General features: G+C 42.2%; 1 protein-coding gene and 1 pseudogene across 1 annotated transcript in view; one reads left to right on the top strand and one right to left on the bottom strand.

The window, feature by feature from the left end:
• The window catches only part of LOC145875995 (uncharacterized), a 459,138-nt gene that overhangs the window by 183,214 nt on the left and 255,734 nt on the right, over positions 1 to 20,190 (top strand). The gene's annotated exons all lie outside the window — the stretch shown is intronic.
• LOC145875991 (uncharacterized) lies at positions 1,915 to 20,036 on the bottom strand (annotated as a pseudogene).

The following is a 20,190-nucleotide window of genomic DNA, read 5'->3' as shown; positions in this document are numbered from 1 at the left end:
AGCAGGTCAACACAACGTACACATAGAAAGTAAATCAATTGAGTGCCCTATGATAATGATGGCTGGTGGAACCACGGGACAAAAGTACAAAGGTCTTTTATAGCCCTTTTAACCTACATGACGAACAACAGATGTATAGAACGGGTCACAAGGTTAAGATTTGTATGAAAGACACTTATAATTCTCAGCAGACAGTATCTGCTGTAAAAACAGTACTCTTTGTGTAGAGACCAGGGTCTGGCCCTGAGGTCATCTCTCCCTGGTACCATATAGAACAGAAACATTAACTCATGCTCTGGAATGCAGTCTCTTTAGGTTTTATCACCCAAAAGACATTGTAAATCTCCTGTCAGTGTTTTCTCCCAGAGGCCCATCCTCAGTAGAACACAGACACAATAGTTCTAAGAACCCTCTATTCTGTTGCATAAAACAACCATTTGATGCAATAAAAGTATAATAACAATTGTGCTCTCAGTGTCCACTGAAAGTTGACTAGTAACAACAACCGGGACCTAAAAGACACCCACCATGAGACCCACTAAATCTGCCCAAGAAGAGGAAAACAAAAGAAAAACCCACACCAAACTTAAAGACAGGAAGTAAACCAAAAAGGTGGAGCAACTAAAGGTGTTGACTCTCCACATGTATCAAGACAACTGGAGCACTGGGCCAGACACTCTTAAATAGAACCTGGACCAGCTCAGGTGAAACACCTTCCCACTAACGAGATGGACAAGCCAGCACAGGTGTAACACATACTGACTAACGAGGTGACACCAATCAGTGCGTCCTACGTGCTAACGAGCTAGACGTGCTAACGTCTAACCTCAAACCATAAATGGAAAAACCAAAGCCTGTAACACCTTCCCCCTTCAGACAACAAATATATCCTATATTTTTGTTGGACAAGTTTGCTCACCACCAACAGAAAACAACTTTCATTTCATATTAAAATCAACTACAATGCTTCACCTTCACCAATATAAACATGGTGTCTACTGGTTGTCAACAATTAAAAAAAGGAAAAAATATTTCTAAATAATAATATACAATAGTAAATATATATATTTTTCTACAATATAATTATTTTATCCTTTTTCTTTCTATAGAATCCTAAAACTCACTAGCTTCTAGAACTCTCGTCTTCCTAAAACTCACTAGCTTCTAGAACTCTCATCCCCTTGGAACGAGCCCAAACAAAACTCATCTCCAATAGGTAAAAACATGCAGTCAAAATAAATTGTGATCCATGGCAACGCACTGGCTAAACGCAAAACACAAATCTTTTTGACTGCCCACCCTTGAGACAATCAGCAACCAAGTTGTCTTCACCACTGACATGTCTGATTTCAAGAGGAAACTCCTGCAATATCCGTAGTAACTTTCCACCTCACTGCAGAGCTTCTCTCTCTTTTCAGGGTTCACTAGATAGGCATGTTGTTGGATCGGGGCCCAGTCCCCAATGTCATGCTCTAGTACATTTGGGTTGGCACATCTGAGAATGAACCCTGATATTCTAAAAACAGGGCAACAATGTCAATATAATTGTACCCAAAAAATGTCAGTTGGTTGCATTAAAAATAATCATTACTAAATGTTACATGAAATGTAAATATGAAATATTTGGTTGCATAGTCTACTTTCAACAGCTTTTCAATGTCATGTTGCTAGGTGGGATAGCCCCAATGTCAAAGCACAGTTTTAACGTGTCCAAATCAATAACCAATATGCAGAAACAGTTTGGGTTATATTGAAAACCTAAACATAACATGTGCTATATACACAAACATCTGCCACAATAATCATATTACTTGTAATTTTTTAAAACAAGCACCTTATAAAACTGTACAAGCACCAGAAACGCTGTTGTTTTGACAAGTAGCAATAAATCACTGATATCCATTAGGGGTGAAATCAGGTTGTGCGTGCTGTTGAAACTAACACAACAAAACAAAAAACACATGGAAATGGGAGATATATTTTACCTCACTGGTTAGAGGACAACCTGCAGAAGACAGTCAGCTACATTTTGGAGTGATGCATTTAAATTTAGGGGTCCCTAAACAAAGGAACACAACACTGATTTGTCATCACTCATCGATATCATGTGGAGTTTTTTTCTTCTTTACCGTTGTTTTACCAGTTAAGTTGACTGAGAACACATTCTCATTTACAGCAACAACCTGGGGAATAGTTACAGGGGAGAGGAGGGGGATGAATGAGCCAATTGTAAGCTGGGGATGATTAGATATCCATGATGGTATGAGGGCCAGATTGGGAATTTAGCCAGGACACCAGGGGTTAACACCCCTACTCTTACGATAAGCACCATGGGATCTTTAATGACCTCAGAGAGTCAGGACACCCGTTTAACGTCCCATCTGAAAGACGGCACCCTACACTGGGCACTGTCCCCAATCACTGCCCTGGGGAATTTGGATATTGTTTAGACCAGAGGAAAGAGCGCCTCCTACTGGCCCTCCAACACCACTTCCAGCAGCATCTGGTCTCCCATCCAGGGACTGACCAGGACCAACCCTGCTTAGCTTCAGAAGCAAGCAAGCAGTGGGATGCAGGGTGGTATGCTGCTGGGTTAAAGCCAGCAGTGGGATGCAGGGTGGTATGCTGCTGGCAATCAATTGTGCGAAAGGAGGAAGATGAGTTTACACATCCTGTTAAAACGAACAGCTCAAAAACCACACGGAATCTGGGAATAATGTGTACATCCCTGGTTAGAGGACAACTTGTAGAAAACAGCTCGCTACATTTTGAAGTGATGCATTTTGATTCAAGTGGGTCACCAACATGGTAAGTGTAACACAACTCTTTTTGTGTTAGTCACTTTTTGTTAAATCTCATAAATAGTAACTCTTCCATTTCAGAGCCTGGATTTCCCCCCTGAGGCTAATATCCATATCATGTTGAAATCAATAGAACAGGGGACAAACGTTTAGGGTTCTACATTGTGACATCATTAAAATACTCCTACTACAATGTTAAAACATTCTACATTGTGACATCATTAAAATACTCCTACTACAATGTTAAAACATTCTACATTGTGACATATCATTGATATCATGAAACAATTCCTTCATGTATGTATTTTCTGATGTTTGATCAGAGGTCTTTTATCTGTGAATCTCTTGTCACACTGATCACAGCTATAAGGCTTCTCTCCTGTGTGTGTTCTATGGTGAAGAGTCAGAGTGCTCAATGCAGCAAAACTCTTCTCACATTAACCACAGCTATAAGGTTTATCTCCTGTGTGTGTTCTCTGGTGCACTGTCAGCCCTCCAGATACACCAAAACTCTTCCCACATTGATCACAGCTATAAGATTTCTCTCCTGTGTGTGTTCTCTGGTGTTGAGTCAGAGTGCTAGATGTAGTAAAACTCTTCCCACAATGACCACAGCTATAAGGTTTCTCTCCTGTGTGTGTTCTCTGGTGTTGAGTCAGAGTGCTAGATGTAGTAAAACTCTTCCCACATTGACCACAGCTATAAGGTTTCTCTCCTGTGTGTGTTCTCTGGTGTAAAGTCAGATATCTAGATGTAGTAAAACTCTTCCCACATTGACCACAGCTATAAAGTTTCTCTCCTGTGTGTGTTCTCTGGTGTTGAGTCAGAGTGCTAGATGTAGTAAAACTCTTCCCACATTGACCACAGCTATAAGATTTCTATCCTGTGTGTGTTCTCTGGTGTAAAGTCAGATATCTAGATGTAGTAAAACTCTTCCCACATTGACCACAGCTATAAAGTTTCTCTCCTGTGTGTGTTCTCTGGTGTTGAGTCAGAGTGCTAGATGTAGTAAAACTCTTCCCACATTGACCACAGCTATAAGGTTTCTCTCCTGTGTGTGTTCTCTGGTGTGATACCAGATGGCCAGATCGACCAAAACTCTTCCCACATTGATCACACCTATAAGGTTTCTCTCCTGTGTGTGTTCTCTGGTGTAGAGTCAGAGAGCCAGATCGACCAAAACTCTTCCCACATTGATCACACCTATAAGGTTTCTCTCCTGTGTGTATTCTCTGGTGTAGAGTCAGAGAACCAGATTGACTAAAACTCTTCCCACATTGATCACAGCTATAAGATTTCTCTCCTGTGTGTATTCTCTGGTGTAGAGTCAGACTGCGAGATGCAGCAAAACTCTTCCCACATTGACCACAGATATAAGATTTATCTCCTGTGTGTGTTCTCTGGTGCACTGTCAGCCCTCCAGATACACCAAAACTCTTCCCACATTTATCACAGCTATAAGGTTTCTCTCCTGTGTGTATTCTCTGGTGTGATACCAGATGGCCAGATTGACCAAAACGCTTCCCACATTGACCACAGCTATAAGGTTTCTCTCCTGTGTGTATTCTCTGGTGTAGAGTCAGAGTGCCAAATGTAGTAAAACTCTTCCCACATTGATCACAGCTATAAGGTTTCTCTCCTGTGTGTATTCTCTGGTGTAGAGTCAGAGAGTCAGATCGACCAAAACTCTTCCCACATTGATCACACCTATAAGGTTTCTCTCCTGTGTGTATTCTCTGGTGTAGAGTCAGAGTGCCAAATGTAGTAAAACTCTTCCCACATTGATCACAGCTATAAGGTTTCTCTCCTGTGTGTATTCTCTGGTGTAGAGTCAGAGAGTCAGATCGACCAAAACTCTTCCCACATTGACCACAGCTATAAGGTCTCTCTCCTGTGTGTGTTCTCTGATGAATTTTAATGCCTGATGAGGTGAATCTCTTCCCACAGTCAGAGCAGCAGTGAGTTCTCTTCCCTGTGGGTCTCTGCTGGTGTTTCTTGAGGAGTTCTGATCTGGAGAGACTCTTCTCTGCCTCGTCAGCATCATGAGGTTGTTGAGGCTCCCCAGAGGATCCACGATAGTGAAGTATCTCTCCTGTGTGAACAACAAAGTTAGACAGATGATTAAAGGCCCACAACAGCAGTAATCCACTGTATAAGGTGATGCCAACAGTGTAGCCATGATGTACAACAACTGACATCTGTAATGAATGTTAAAATGATTTAACAATTGTCTTAAAATGAGCAAGAATAGTCATCTTTAGTCTTGTTTTCACATTAGTAGTAAAACCGATGATTGTAGGCTAGAAAGAAATTATTAAAGTTGTTGAAACCCTAAGCAATGTGCCAGACGACTTTGGTCTCCAATATAGGCCCCATTCTGTGTTTGCTAAAATTGCGGCACGAGGGCAAAGCACACAATTTGGTTGCAGAAACTCATCCCTGCTAATGAGGAAACGGCTAGTTATGGATGTAGTATATCTGGTAATGAGGAAACCACTAGTTATGGATGTAGTATATCTGCTAATGAGGAAACCACTAGTTATGGATGTAGTATATCTGGTAATGAGGAAACCACTAGTTATGGATGTAGTATATCTGGTAATGAGGAAACCACTAGTTATGGATGTAGTATATCTGGTAATGAGGAAACCACTAGTTATGGATGTAGTATATCTGGTAATGAGGAAACCACTAGTTATGGATGTAGTATATCTGGTAATGAGGAAACCACTAGTTATGGATGTAGTATATCTGGTAATAAGGAAACCACTAGTTACGGATGTAGTATATCTGGTAATGAGGAAACCACTAGTTATGGATGTAGTATATCTACATGGAGCAAAAATGGTGAGCAAAGATTTTAGCACAAGATCAGGAGTGCTACTCAAGGAAACTCACATTAAGCTCTGTGTCTATTTACTAATTCACCACCGTGGGGGAAAACTCAGGGGAGTTCTCATAGGCTGACAGCAAAAATAGCCTCCATTTGCAGGTTGCTTATGAGTGCATTTCACATTACTTTTGGATTATAATTGTAAGGCTCGCTTGAATCTCCTGCTTAATATGTTTGTGTTATTGTCGCAAATCAACTGCTTTATACTTAAAAAACACTTCAACCAGTAAAATGCTCCTTGGCTAGCTTTTCCATCAGCCTGACAATGAGGGTTTGTACACTAAGTGTTTAACAAACAATAACAGTAATTTTTTTCTTCACATCAAAAAGCAAGTAAACAAAGTCTAATCAAAATCAATTGCAAATGAGAATAGTTCCTCAAAGTATTTAAAAAATATATTTCCAGCTCTCAATCTTTTCGATAACCACTCAGCATTAAAGGGACAAATGTAATGCTCTGATCCAGTGGAAATGTCATAAAATACCTGATTACTTCTTATCCTTTGAACAAATAGCCTACAGCTGTGTCTGTCCCAAACTCACTGGCCGGGAAACTCTGAGGGCCCAGAATATTTTATACAATGTTGCAAGCTTGCTATCACAAGTTTAGGAGGACCCAGTTGATAGTTGATATGTTTTAAGTTCGTTGTAGACAGGCCATGTGCAGCCAAAGTGATTTATAGGATATTTATTACCTGCAGGCTGCAATGTTTTTATTTGTTGGCTTTATGTAGGTTATTTTTACATAGTTGGCAATAAAAATTCCTTTTAGATTTGTATAATTTTCTTTTAGATTTAGATAGAATGTAGATTAATCACAGACAATGATTTTAAAATCTTCCATGAAAATGTGCATATGAAAATCCTAACTGGCACCAGATCAGTAGAAATGGTCAGATAAATTGCCACTCGAAATGGAAAAGGTTCGAGTCACCCTCGAGTCATTTGTGTGTCTTAATTATTTGGTCAAACAGTGTGCTTAAAGCATCAGACCAGTTCAGTACATATAGTTGATTTTATTAAAACACATGGGTTGTGTCTATATATGGAAAAATATACATAACATTTCAACCAATCGATTGGTAGAAAGAACAGACAACTCTTGGTTGACCAAGATGTATTTTAGGTGGGGACAGCACTAGAACATGATGTTGGGGCCTCTGAGTGGCGCAGCGGTCTAAAACACTGTATCTCAGTGCTTGAGGCGTCACTACAGACACCCTGGTTCGAGTCCAGGCTGTGTCACAACTGGCCGTGATTGGGAGTTACAGTGAGGGAAAAAAGTATTTGATCCCCTGCTGATTTTGTACATTTGCCCACTGACAAAGAAAGGATCAGTCTATAATTTTAATAGTAGGTTTATTTGAACAGTGAGAGACAGAATAACAACAAAAAAATCCAGAAAAACACATGTCAAAAATGTTATAAAATGATTTGCATTCAATGTTTGGGGCATCGCGACTGGTTACCTATTTTGATGTGATATGAAAGTATTGTGTGAAATTATTTTGATGTGAAAGTATTTTAAATAACTTTGATGTGATATGAAAGTATTATTTGAAATAATTTTGATGTGAAAGTATTTGAAATAATTGATGTGATATGAAAGTATTATTTCAAATAATTTTGATGTGATATTTAAGTATTGTGTGAAATTATTCTGAATTGATATGAAAGTACAGCAATTTATGTTTCTAGAAACGTATCGCAATTGAGAATCGATTCACATTTAGATGGAATATTTTACTATTTTAGCTGCCAGAGCCAGTCTACCTCTGAAAATAACATACAGTCCTTGGACCTTGAGGAGTAACGGGGGCAGCAATCAGCAGTAGAAACAATAACAAAGCGTCCTCCCTGCCTGTTTCAGTAAAAAGTTGAGGGATGGGGCTGGAGAAATGTAACCATCCATGATATCAACATTCTAGTTTTAACCATGTTTTGAGGATATACAATGTTTGTTATATTTACTGACAAACATTGGAGTAAAAAAAAAGCTTATATTTTGGGTTCTGATGGGGTACGACAGTTGAACTAAGCTCATGAGGCATTTATAAGTGAATTCTTCAAGAAACAGATGGGTACATATCATTAATGTATAAGTCCCTAAATGGATGTAACAACTGCTGATGGCCCCTTTAAGAGAACATCTTGGGCTAATCTAATAGGAGATATTGAGGACTACAGTATTTCAGGCATTGTCATTGGATGCATTTGATCAATTGTTAACGTTTTGTTGATGGTCCACTCTTGATGTTCTACACGTTACAGTGTAGCTTCAGCCATTCCTACAGAACAACATTAAAGTGTAGAACCCTTTTACTGCATATTGGTTCAACGACTGCAGAGACGGTACTTACTGGTGTTAAACACATCTCCAACCTCCTCTTCTTCCTCCAATGTGACAGTCATCTCCCCCTCTTCCTCTTTCACCCCATAAACTGCATCCTCCTCTTTCTCTTCCTCCTCTTCTTTTACTGTAACATCCTCCTCCTCTTTCACTCTGAACGCGTCTTCCTCTTCTTTCACTGAAACGTCTTTCTCTTCTTCTTTCACGGTAACAGCCTCATCCTCTACTTCTTGTTTTACTGTAGGAGGAGAGTAGCTTCGTGAACTCATGGTCAGTATGTTAGCTAGCTGGCATTAGCGACTAGCCTAGTTCTAAGCTAACTTAGCAAACCAGCTAGCTGACAAACAACGTAAATGTATAATTAAATGGACCAACAAGTACATACGACAGAAGTGTGTTTAATACACAGCGACTAATATACACCAAAACAGTGTAAAGAGCGTGAATGTTGTAGCTATGTTTGCTAGAAAGCTACCGAGGTGTCTGACTAGCTGTTGTTGTTGAAGGAGCGTCCCGTCCACTAGATTATACGTCACACTGGCAGCATCGCCTGAACCTAAAAGACGCACATCGCCATCTGCTGACTGGACTGGGCAACGCAGTTGAGGAACCAAACGTTTATTTTTCATTTATTTCATAAAAGTTTAAGATTATATTAACCTCTCTAGATATTTACAACACATGGACACTTACCGAGGCTGAATCAAAGGTACTGAAAACATACTACGATCGTTTTGAAGCATATGTTGTGCCGAAGACTAATACAATTTTCGCTAGGTACAAATTCCATGAGAAAGTACAGGGAGCTAGCGAGTCTTTTGAACAGTTTGTGACTGAGCTGCGTCTGCTTGTGAAAGACTGTGATTATGCAAACAAGGATGAGATGGTCAGGGACCGTATTGTATTTGGAATACACTCAACGCGAGTGAGAGAGAAACTTTTGAATGTTGGGTCTGAGCTAACGCTGGACAAAGCTATCGACATAGCCAGATCTCATCGCACAGGCTCAGATGAAAAGCATTTCGCGCCGCAGCACGAGCGCATCACGTGAACAAGCAGTGCACGCAGTCAGGCAGACATCAAAGCACACCTCCGGTGCCCGGAGAGAGCGTTTCAGAACGGAGAGAGACATAACTCCAAAACAGAGCGACACAGACTCAAAACATGTGGATATTGTGGATACAAAGTGCATGACGAACAAGGAAATTGCCCAGCTAAAGGCAAACAGTGTACTAAATGTGGTAAATGGAATCACTTTGCAAAAGTGTGCAGAGCTTACCGTGGAAAAACAGTACACACAGTGAGTGAAGATGAAATGTCAATCAAAGAGTCAAATGATGATGAACTGTTTATTGATTCAGTGACACAGAAAAGTCACATATCAGAGACAGAGCAAGCCTTTGCTGACATTGAGATAGGAACACAAGGCACAAAGCTAAAGTTCAAACTAGACACTGGTGCACAAGTAAACATTATTCCTCTGAATAAGTACCGCAGCTTGACATCTGAGTGCGAGCTACAGCCCACCATGCGCAGACTGAATGGTTATGGTGGTGAACAGCTCCCAGTAAAAGGCACATGCACTTTCAAATGCAAATACAAGGAAAGTGACATGATGTTGGACTTTTACGTTGTTGACACTAGAGCACCTGCAGTGCTAGGTCTTAAAGCATGTTTAGCATGCATTTCCTTGTAGCTGACGACCTCAGGTTGCAGCTGCTGGTTGGTGCTGGGAAGGGTTGAGCGAAGTCTGCGGCTCATCAACAGCTGGGCTGGTGATTTGAAATTGTGGCAATTGTGGACGACATCCTTGTTTATGGTCGAACCAAAGAGGAGCACGACCAAAACCTCCGCGCGATGCTGCAAAGGTCCCGCGAGAGAGGAGTCCGGCTCAACCCAGAGAAGAGCACAGTCAGCGCTACAGAGGTCAGCTACTTCGGACATCTTCTCACAGCGAATGGAACCAAGCCAGATCCACAGAAGATCTCAGCCATAAAAGAAATGGAGCCACCAAAGAACCGTGCAGAGTTGGAAACAGTGCTTGGCATGGTCAACTACTTAGCCAAGTTCGCACCCAGCCTCTCCAATGCTAATGCACCCCTTCATCAACTGCTAAAGCAGTCCAGTGAGTTTCTCTGGGACAAGCAACACGACATTGCTTTCCAGAATTTGAAAGACTTGATCACGAGAGAACCAGGACCAATCCTTGCCTACTACGACCCCAACAAAGAGCTCAGACTCCAAGTGGACGCGTCGAAGTATGGACTAGGTGCAGTGCTACTGCAAGAAGGAAAGCCCATCGGCTACGCTTCCAAATCTCTCACAGACTGTGAAATCAACTACGCTCAAATCGAAAAGGAGCTCTATGCCATTCTGTTCGGATGTAAACGTTTCCATCAGTACGTATATGGACGACAAGTCATTGTGGAATCCGACCACAAGCCCCTTGAGTCAATCATGAGGAAACCACTAGCTGCAGCCCCGCCAAGGCTACAGAGAATGATCCTTCAACTACAAAAATACGACTTCACAATCACTCACCGTCCAGGCAAAGACATCCCTGTCGCAGACACACTCTCCAGGAAGTTTCTGACCTACAAGGACAGCAGCCTCAGTGAGGGCATGGACATGCAAGTGCACACTGTGTACAGCAACTTACCAGTTAGTGACACGAAACTGAAGGAGATCCAAGCTGAAACAGACAAGGACTCACAACTCACACAGCTGAGGGAAGTCATACAGGATGGATGGCCTGAGGAGAGGAGAAAATGCCCTCAGAGCGTCTCAGAATTCTGGAACCATCGTGATGAACTATCACAGATCAACGGAATCATTTTCAAAGGAGAGAAAATCATTATTCCTACCAGTCTCAGAGAAGAGATTTTGACAAAGATCCATGTTGGACACATGGGCATGGAAAAGTGCAAACAGAGAGCACGGGACATTTTGTTTTGGCCTGGAATGTGCAAACAAATAGAGGACATTGTTGGTAGATGCACCATCTGTCTTGAAAGACGCCCCTCAAACACCAAAGAGCCAATGTTACCTCACTGTATCCCAGACCGACCCTGGCAGGTCGTGGCAACCGATCTGTTCACCTGGAACAACGAGGACTACATCGTAACAGTGGACTACTACAGCAGATACTTCGAACTCGACAAGCTTCACAGCACCACGTCTGCAGCTGTGATACACAAGCTGAAAGCAGCCTTTGCCAGGCATGGCATTGTAGAGACTTTAATATCTGACAATGGGCCCTGTTACAAATCAAATGAGTTTGAATCCTTCACAAAAGCATGGGAGTTTACACATGTCACCACAAGCCCACATTACCCTCAAAGTAATGGCCTTGCTGAAAAATCTGTGCAGATTTCTAAATCACTCATGGACAAAGCAAAAGCAGACAAGAGAGACCCCTACCTCAGTCTCCTTGAATACCGCAACACTCCAGTTGACAACTTCAAATCACCAGCCCAGCTGTTGATGAGCCGCAGACTTCGCTCAACCCTTCCCAGCACCAACCAGCAGCTGCAACCTGAGGTCGTCAGCTACAAGGAAATGCATGAAAAACGTGCACAACAACAAAAGCGATACTACGACAGGTCAGCTAGACCACTGCCACCACTGATCGACGGAGAGTCAGTTAGAATCCAGGAGCATGGCCTCTGGAAGCCAGCAGTCATCATCCAGCCAGCTGACACTGAACGTTCATATCACGTCCGCACAGCAGAAGGAGCGGTGTACCGCCGCAATCGTCGTCACTTACTGAACACAAAAGAACAACACACTGATGAGATGAACTGTTCCCCTGAAAGAGAACGTGATGGACTAAACACACACACAGCACAACATACACCACACTTACCTGCAACACCACAAGAGCTGTTGACTGACACAGAAGCATGCTCAACATCATATCGCACAAGGTCAGGAAGAGAGGTCAAGCCCAGAGCTCTCCTCGACCTGTGAAATGTCAAAGGGTGTAGGCGGATCGCTGCCCTAAAAGCGTTCCAGACTGTAAACTTGTTATTGAAAGTTCACTTGACATGCTTTGGTATTGTATTTGTTTGAAATGTTAAGATGTCATTTCTACAGTGAAAGCTGAGTTGCTGAGAATCCCTTGTTTGAAAAGTAACAGTATGTTGGATCATTGTTTCAGAGTCTATGTTGATTAGGTTGGTGTATTATGCAATATAAATGGTTACTTACCTTGAGTTCAAACTACAGAGCATGTATCCAAAAGAAAAGCTTAGAATATGTAAAACATTTGTATTTTGTTTAAAAGAAGGGGGATGTAATATTCATATGTGAATACATACTGAATTATAATTGGATGCATTTTACCGCCGTATCATACTGTGCGGTGATTGGTTAAGACCACCCAGACGGTTAGGTCATGTTCAGTTGATCGTGGTTGGAGATAGGCTAACATGTAGTTGTAACTAGTTAATAAAGAGTTATGTTAAGAAACATCCTGTGGTTCTGCGTTTTATTATTTTGTACAAAGCGTACAAAACAAGACAATATGTATTATCAACTCTATGCTACCGAGTTTGTATGCCAGTGTAACGGTGTAATGAAGTTACATTTAAAAAATGTATTTAACCATTATTTAACCAGGCAAGCCAGCTAAGAACAAATTATTATTTACAATGACCGACCTACCCCTGCCAAACCCTAACCCAGACGATGCTGGGCTACTGTGCGTTGCCCTATGGGACTCCCTATCCCGGCCTGTTATGATACAGCCTAGTTTTGAACCAGGGTCTGTGGTGACGCCTCTAGCACTGAGATGCAGTACCTTAAATCTCTGTTCGTGTGTTTGCATTACAGTCAGTGATAAAGGATGTGATTCTGGGTAACCCAATGTGATTCTGGGTAACCCACAGCAGATTTCTGGAGAAATTGGAAATTGAGTGGTCCTGGGATAGAAATGTATAAAGTTGACATTACATCATAAAATCCACCTTTTACATCATAAATTAGCAATTTATGTTTTAGTAACTTCTGTTGTTGGTTTGGCCTCTCTTTATATGTTATTTGCCGAATCTCAGTTTTCCATGTGGGTTTTATGCTAAAGTTCCCTCTTTCAAGTTGGTAGCAAACTGGAAAATGCATCTTCTTTAGGAGTGCTATTTATATCCTGTCACTACTGATCATTCATCCACACTGCATCTTCTTTAGGAGTGCTATTTATATCCTGATCATTCATCCTCACTGCATCTTCTTTAGGAGTGCTATTTATATCCTGATCATTCATCCACACTGCATCTTCTTTAGGAGTGCTATTTATATCCTGATCATTCATCCACACTGCATCTTCTATAGGAGTGCTATTTATAACCTGTCATTACTGTTCATTCATCCACACTGCATCTTCTTTAGGAGTGCTATTTATATCCTGTGACTACTGATCATTCATCCACACTGCATCTTCTTTAGGAGTGCTATTTATATCCTGATCATTCATCCACACTGCATCTTCTTTAGGAGTGCTATTTATATCCTGATCATTCATCCACACTGCATCTTCTATAGGAGTGCTATTTATATCCTGATCATTCATCCACACTGCATCTTCTTTAGGAGTGCTATTTATATCCTGTCACTACTGATCATTCATCCACACTGCATCTTCTTTAGGAGTGCTATTTATATCCTGTCGACTACTGATCATTCATCCACACTGCATCTTCTTTAGGAGTGCTATTTATATCCTGTCACTACTGATCATTCATCCACACTGCATCTTCTTTAGGAGTGCTATTTATATCCTGATCATTCATCCACACTGCATCTTCTTTAGGAGTGCTATTTATATCCGGATCATTCATCCACACTGCATCTTCTTTAGGAGTGCTATTTATATCCTGATCATTCATCCACACTGCATCTTCTTTAGGAGTGCTATTTATATCCTGATCATTCATCCACACTGTGTGTCTCATCAATGCAGGTAATTTATGACATGTATAAAGTATGTGTTTTATAAACTCATGAACACCAGCCAGTTTATCAGCCCGGTTCTGTTAGTTTAGGTGGATTATACTTCTCCACCACCAGAGGGGGACGTTGACTAATATTCCAGGTTAATTTGATATATTTTGATACTAAAATGGATGACAGTTTATTCTGATGTAGTGAATATGAGATTACACATGGAAACTATGTATTTATTTTATTATAGTAAATTAGGAATTATTAGGAACTGTTAAATCCACTATATGATCATAATAACTTTGACAGACATCTTGATAGTTTTTTGTTAGTATATTATAGGGTAGATTTATGGAGAATTGCTATGGGAGTGCTATTTATATCCCGTCACTACTGATCATTCATCCATACTGTGTGTGTCCCATCATTGCAGCTTTGGAAATAAATGAACTTTCCATCCATTGCTCCTTCCTGTGTTGACTCACTGACTTGAGGGACCAGGAAGGTCACACAAGGTCGATATCTAGCTCAAGCTTGCAAACGTTAAACACATCTCCATCTCCATTAACTACATCACACCTGCCCAGACCCACTAGAACACACCCCCATCTCCATTAACTACATCACACCTGTCCACTAGAACACATCTCCATCTCCATTAACTACATCACACCTGTCCACTAGAACACATCTCCATCTCCATTAACTACATCACACCTGCCCAGACCCACTAGAACACACCTCCATCTCCATTAACTACATCACACCTGCCCAGACCCACTAGAACACACCTCCATCTCCATTAACTACATCACACCTGTCCAGACCCACTAGAACACACCTCCATCTCCATTAACTACATCACACCTGTCCACTAGAACACATCTCCATCTCCATTAACTACATCACACCTGTCCACTAGAACACACCTCCATCTCCATTAACTACATCACACCTGTCCACTAGAACACACCTCCATCTCCATTAACTACATCACACCTGTCCACTAGAACACACCTCCATCTCCATTAACTACATCACACCTGTCCACTAGAACACACCTCCATCTCCATTAACTACATCACATCTGTCCACTAGAACACATCTCCATCTCCATTAACTACATCACACCTGTCCAGACCCACTAGAACACCCCCATCTCCATTAACTACATCACACCTGTCCACTAGAACACACCTCCATCTCCATTAACTACATCACACCTGTCCACTAGAACACATCTCCATCTCCATTAACTACATCACACCTGCCCAGACCCACTAGAACACACCTCCATCTCCATTAACTACATCACACCTGCCCAGACCCACTAGAACACACCTCCATCTCCATTAACTACATCACACCTGTCCAGACCCACTAGAACACACCTCCATCTCCATTAACTACATCACACCTGTCCACTAGAACACATCTCCATCTCCATTAACTACATCACACCTGTCCACTAGAACACATCTCCATCTCCATTAACTACATCACACCTGTCCACTAGAACACATCTCCATCTCCATTAACTACATCACACCTGTCCACTAGAACACATCTCCATCTCCATTAACTACATCACACCTGTCCACTAGAACACATCTCCATCTCCATTAACTACATCACACCTGTCCAGACCCACTAGAACACACCTCCATCTCCATTAACTACATCACACCTGTCCACTAGAACACATCTCCATCTCCATTAACTACATCACACCTGCCCAGACCCACTAGAACACACCTCCATCTCCATTAACTACATCACACCTGTCCACTAGAACACACCTCCATCTCCATTAACTACATCACACCTGCCCAGACCCACTAGAACACACCTCCATCTCCATTAACTACATCACACCTGTCCACTAGAACACATCTCCATCTCCATTAACTACATCACACCTGTCCACTAGAACACACCTCCATCTCCATTAACTACATCACACCTGCCCAGACCCACTAGAACACATCTCCATCTCCATTAACTACATCACACCTGTCCACTAGAACACACCTCCATCTCTATTAACTACATCACACCTGTCCAGACCCACTAGAACACACCTCCATCTCCATTAACTACATCACACCTGTCCAGACCCACTAGAACACATCTCCATCTCCATTAACTACATCACACCTGTCCACTAGAACACACCTCCATCTCCATTAACTACATCACACCTGTCCACTAGAACACATCTCCATCTCCATTAACTACATCACACCTGTCCACTAGAACACACCTCCATCTCCATTAACTACATCACACCTGTCCAGACCCACTAGAACACACCTCCATCTCCATTAACTACATCACACCTGCCCAGACCCACTAGAACACACCTCCATCTCCATTAACTACATCACACCTGTCCACTAGAACACACCTCCATCTCCATTAACTACATCACACCTGTCCACTAGAACACACCTCCATCTCCATTAACTACATCACACCTGTCCACTAGAACACATCTCCATCTCCATTAACTACATCACACCTGTCCACTAGAACACACCTCCATCTCCATTAACTACATCACACCTGTCCACTAGAACACATCTCCATCTCCATTAACTACATCACACCTGTCCAGACCCACTAGAACACACCTCCATCTCCATTAACTACATCACACCTGTCCACTAGAACACATCTCCATCTCCATTAACTACATCACACCTGTCCAGACCCACTAGAACACACCTCCATCTCCATTAACTACATCACACCTGCCCACTAGAACACACCTCCATCTCCATTAACTACATCACACCTGTCCACTAGAACACATCTCCATCTCCATTAACTACATCACACCTGTCCACTAGAACACACCTCCATCTCCATTAACTACATCACACCTGTCCACTAGAACACATCTCCATCTCCATTAACTACATCACACCTGTCCACTAGAACACACCTCCATCTCCATTAACTACATCACACCTGTCCACTAGAACACATCTCCATCTCCATTAACTACATCACACCTGTCCAGACCCACTAGAACACACCTCCATCTCCATTAACTACATCACACCTGTCCACTAGAACACATCTCCATCTCCATTAACTACATCACACCTGTCCAGACCCACTAGAACACACCTCCATCTCCATTAACTACATCACACCTGCCCACTAGAACACACCTCCATCTCCATTAACTACATCACACCTGTCCACTAGAACACACCTCCATCTCCATTAACTACAACACACCTGTCCACTAGAACACACCTCCATCTCCATTAACTACATCACACCTGTCCACTAGAACACACCTCCATCTCCATTAACTACATCACACCTGTCCACTAGAACACACCTCCATCTCCATTAACTACATCACTCCTGTCCACTAGAACACACCTCCATCTCCATTAACTACATCACACCTGTCCAGACCCACTAGAACACATCTCCATCTCCATTAACTACATCACACCTGTCCACTAGAACACACCTCCATCTCCATTAACTACATCACACCTGTCCAGACCCACTAGAACACATCTCCATCTCCATTAACTACATCACACCTGTCCACTAGAACACACCTCCATCTCCATTAACTACATCACACCTGTCCACTAGAACACACCTCCATCTCCATTAACTACATCACACCTGCCCAGACCCACTAGAACACACCTCCATCTCCATTAACTACATCACACCTGTCCAGACCCACTAGAACACACCCCCATCTCCATTAACTACATCACACCTGTCCACTAGAACACATCTCCATCTCCATTAACTACATCACACCTGTCCACTAGAACACATCTCCATCTCCATTAACTACATCACACCTGTCCAGACCCAGTAGAACACACCTCCATCTCCATTAACTACATCACACCTGTCCACTAGAACACATCTCCATCTCCATTAACTACATCACACCTGTCCACTAGAACACATCTCCATCTCCATTAACTACATCACACCTGTCCACTAGAACACATCCCCATCTCCATTAACTACATCACACCTGTCCAGACCCACTAGAACACACCTCCATCTCCATTAACTACATCACACCTGTCCACTAGAACACATCTCCATCTCCATTAACTACATCACACCTGTCCACTAGAACACACCTCCATCTCCATTAACTACATCACACCTGCCCACTAGAACACATCCACATCTCCATTAACTACATCACACCTGTCCACTAGAACACACCTCCATCTCCATTAACTACATCACACCTGTCCACTAGAACACATCTCCATCTCCATTAACTACATCACACCTGTCCACTAGAACACACCTCCATCTCCATTAACTACATCACACCTGTCCAGACCCACTAGAACACACCTCCATCTCCATTAACTACATCACACCTGTCCACTAGAACACACCTCCATCTCCATTAACTACATCACACCTGTCCAGACCCACTAGAACACACCTACATCTCCATTAACTACATCACACCTGTCCACTAGAACACACCTCCATCTCCATTAACTACATCACACCTGTCCAGACCCACTAGAACACACCTCCATCTCCATTAACTACATCACACCTGTCCAGACCCACTAGAACACATCTCCATCTCCATTAACTACATCACATCTGTCCAGACCCACTAGAACACATCTCCATCTCCATTAACTACATCACACCTGTCCACTAGAACACACCTCCATCTCCATTAACTACATCACACCTGTCCACTAGAACACACCTCCATCTCCATTAACTACATCACACCTGTCCACTAGAACACACCTCCATCTCCATTAACTACATCACACCTGTCCACTAGAACACACCTCCATCTCCATTAACTACATCACACCTGTCCAGACCCACTAGAACACACCTCCATCTCCATTAACTACATCACACCTGTCCAGACCCACTAGAACACACCTCCATCTCCATTAACTACATCACACCTGTCCACTAGAACACATCTCCATCTCCATTAACTACATCACACCTGTCCACTAGAACACACCTCCATCTCCATTAACTACATCACACCTGTCCACTAGAACACACCTCCATCTCCATTAACTACATCACACCTGTCCAGACCCACTAGAACACACCTCCATCTCCATTAACTACATCACACCTGCCCACTAGAACACATCTCCATCTCCATTAACTACATCACACCTGTCCACTAGAACACATCTCCATCTCCATTAACTACATCACACCTGTCCAGACCCACTAGAACACACCTCCATCTCCATTAACTACATCACACCTGTCCAGACCCACTAGAACACACCTCCATCTCCATTAACTACATCACACCTGTCCACTAGAACACATCTCCATCTCCATTAACTACATCACACCTGTCCACTAGAACACACCTCCATCTCCATTAACTACATCACACCTGTCCACTAGAACACATCTCCATCTCCATTAACTACATCACACCTGCCCAGACCCACTAGAACAAACCTCCATCTCCATTAACTACATCACACCTGTCCACTAGAACACATCTCCATCTCCATTAACTACATCACACCTGTCCACTAGAACACATCTCCATCTCCATTAACTACATCACACCTGCCCACTAGAACACATCTCCATCTCCATTAACTACATCACACCTGTCCACTAGAACACACCTCCATCTCCATTAACTACATCACACCTGCCCAGACCCACTAAAACACACCTCCATCTCCATTAACTACATCACACCTGTCCACTAGAACACACCTCCATCTCCATTAACTACATCACACCTGTCCAGACCCACTAGAACACACCTCCATCTCCATTAACTACATCACACCTGTCCAGACCCACTAGAACACCCCCATCTCCAGCGCCCGAATCAGCACCATTTTATTTCTCTCCGTCACTTTCATCTTTTAGATAATAAAGCATTATACCTTTCTATTGAATTAACAACAGAGGATTGGTTGATTTCCAGGTTTTAATGAAGTATAATATTTAAGATGATTGACGAGAAAAGTATCGTCCAACTCTGGGGGTATCTCACTGCACCCTCAAATGCCATGTCCTGAAATATGCAGACAGACGGATTAAAAGTAAGTTTACATTATAATCCTGTACTTCTGACAGACAACTTTCTAACTCCTCCCATAACTTTATGACATCATCACATTCCCAGAAGGATTATTGAGTCATTGTTAGTTTTACACTGAAGACAT

This window comes from Salmo salar, unplaced genomic scaffold (assembly GCF_965601325.2).
Source record: "Salmo salar unplaced genomic scaffold, fSalSal1 ptg000414l, whole genome shotgun sequence".
NCBI classification, from domain to species: Eukaryota; Metazoa; Chordata; class Actinopteri; order Salmoniformes; family Salmonidae; genus Salmo; species Salmo salar.
This window is presented reverse-complemented; position numbering and strand designations above follow the sequence as displayed.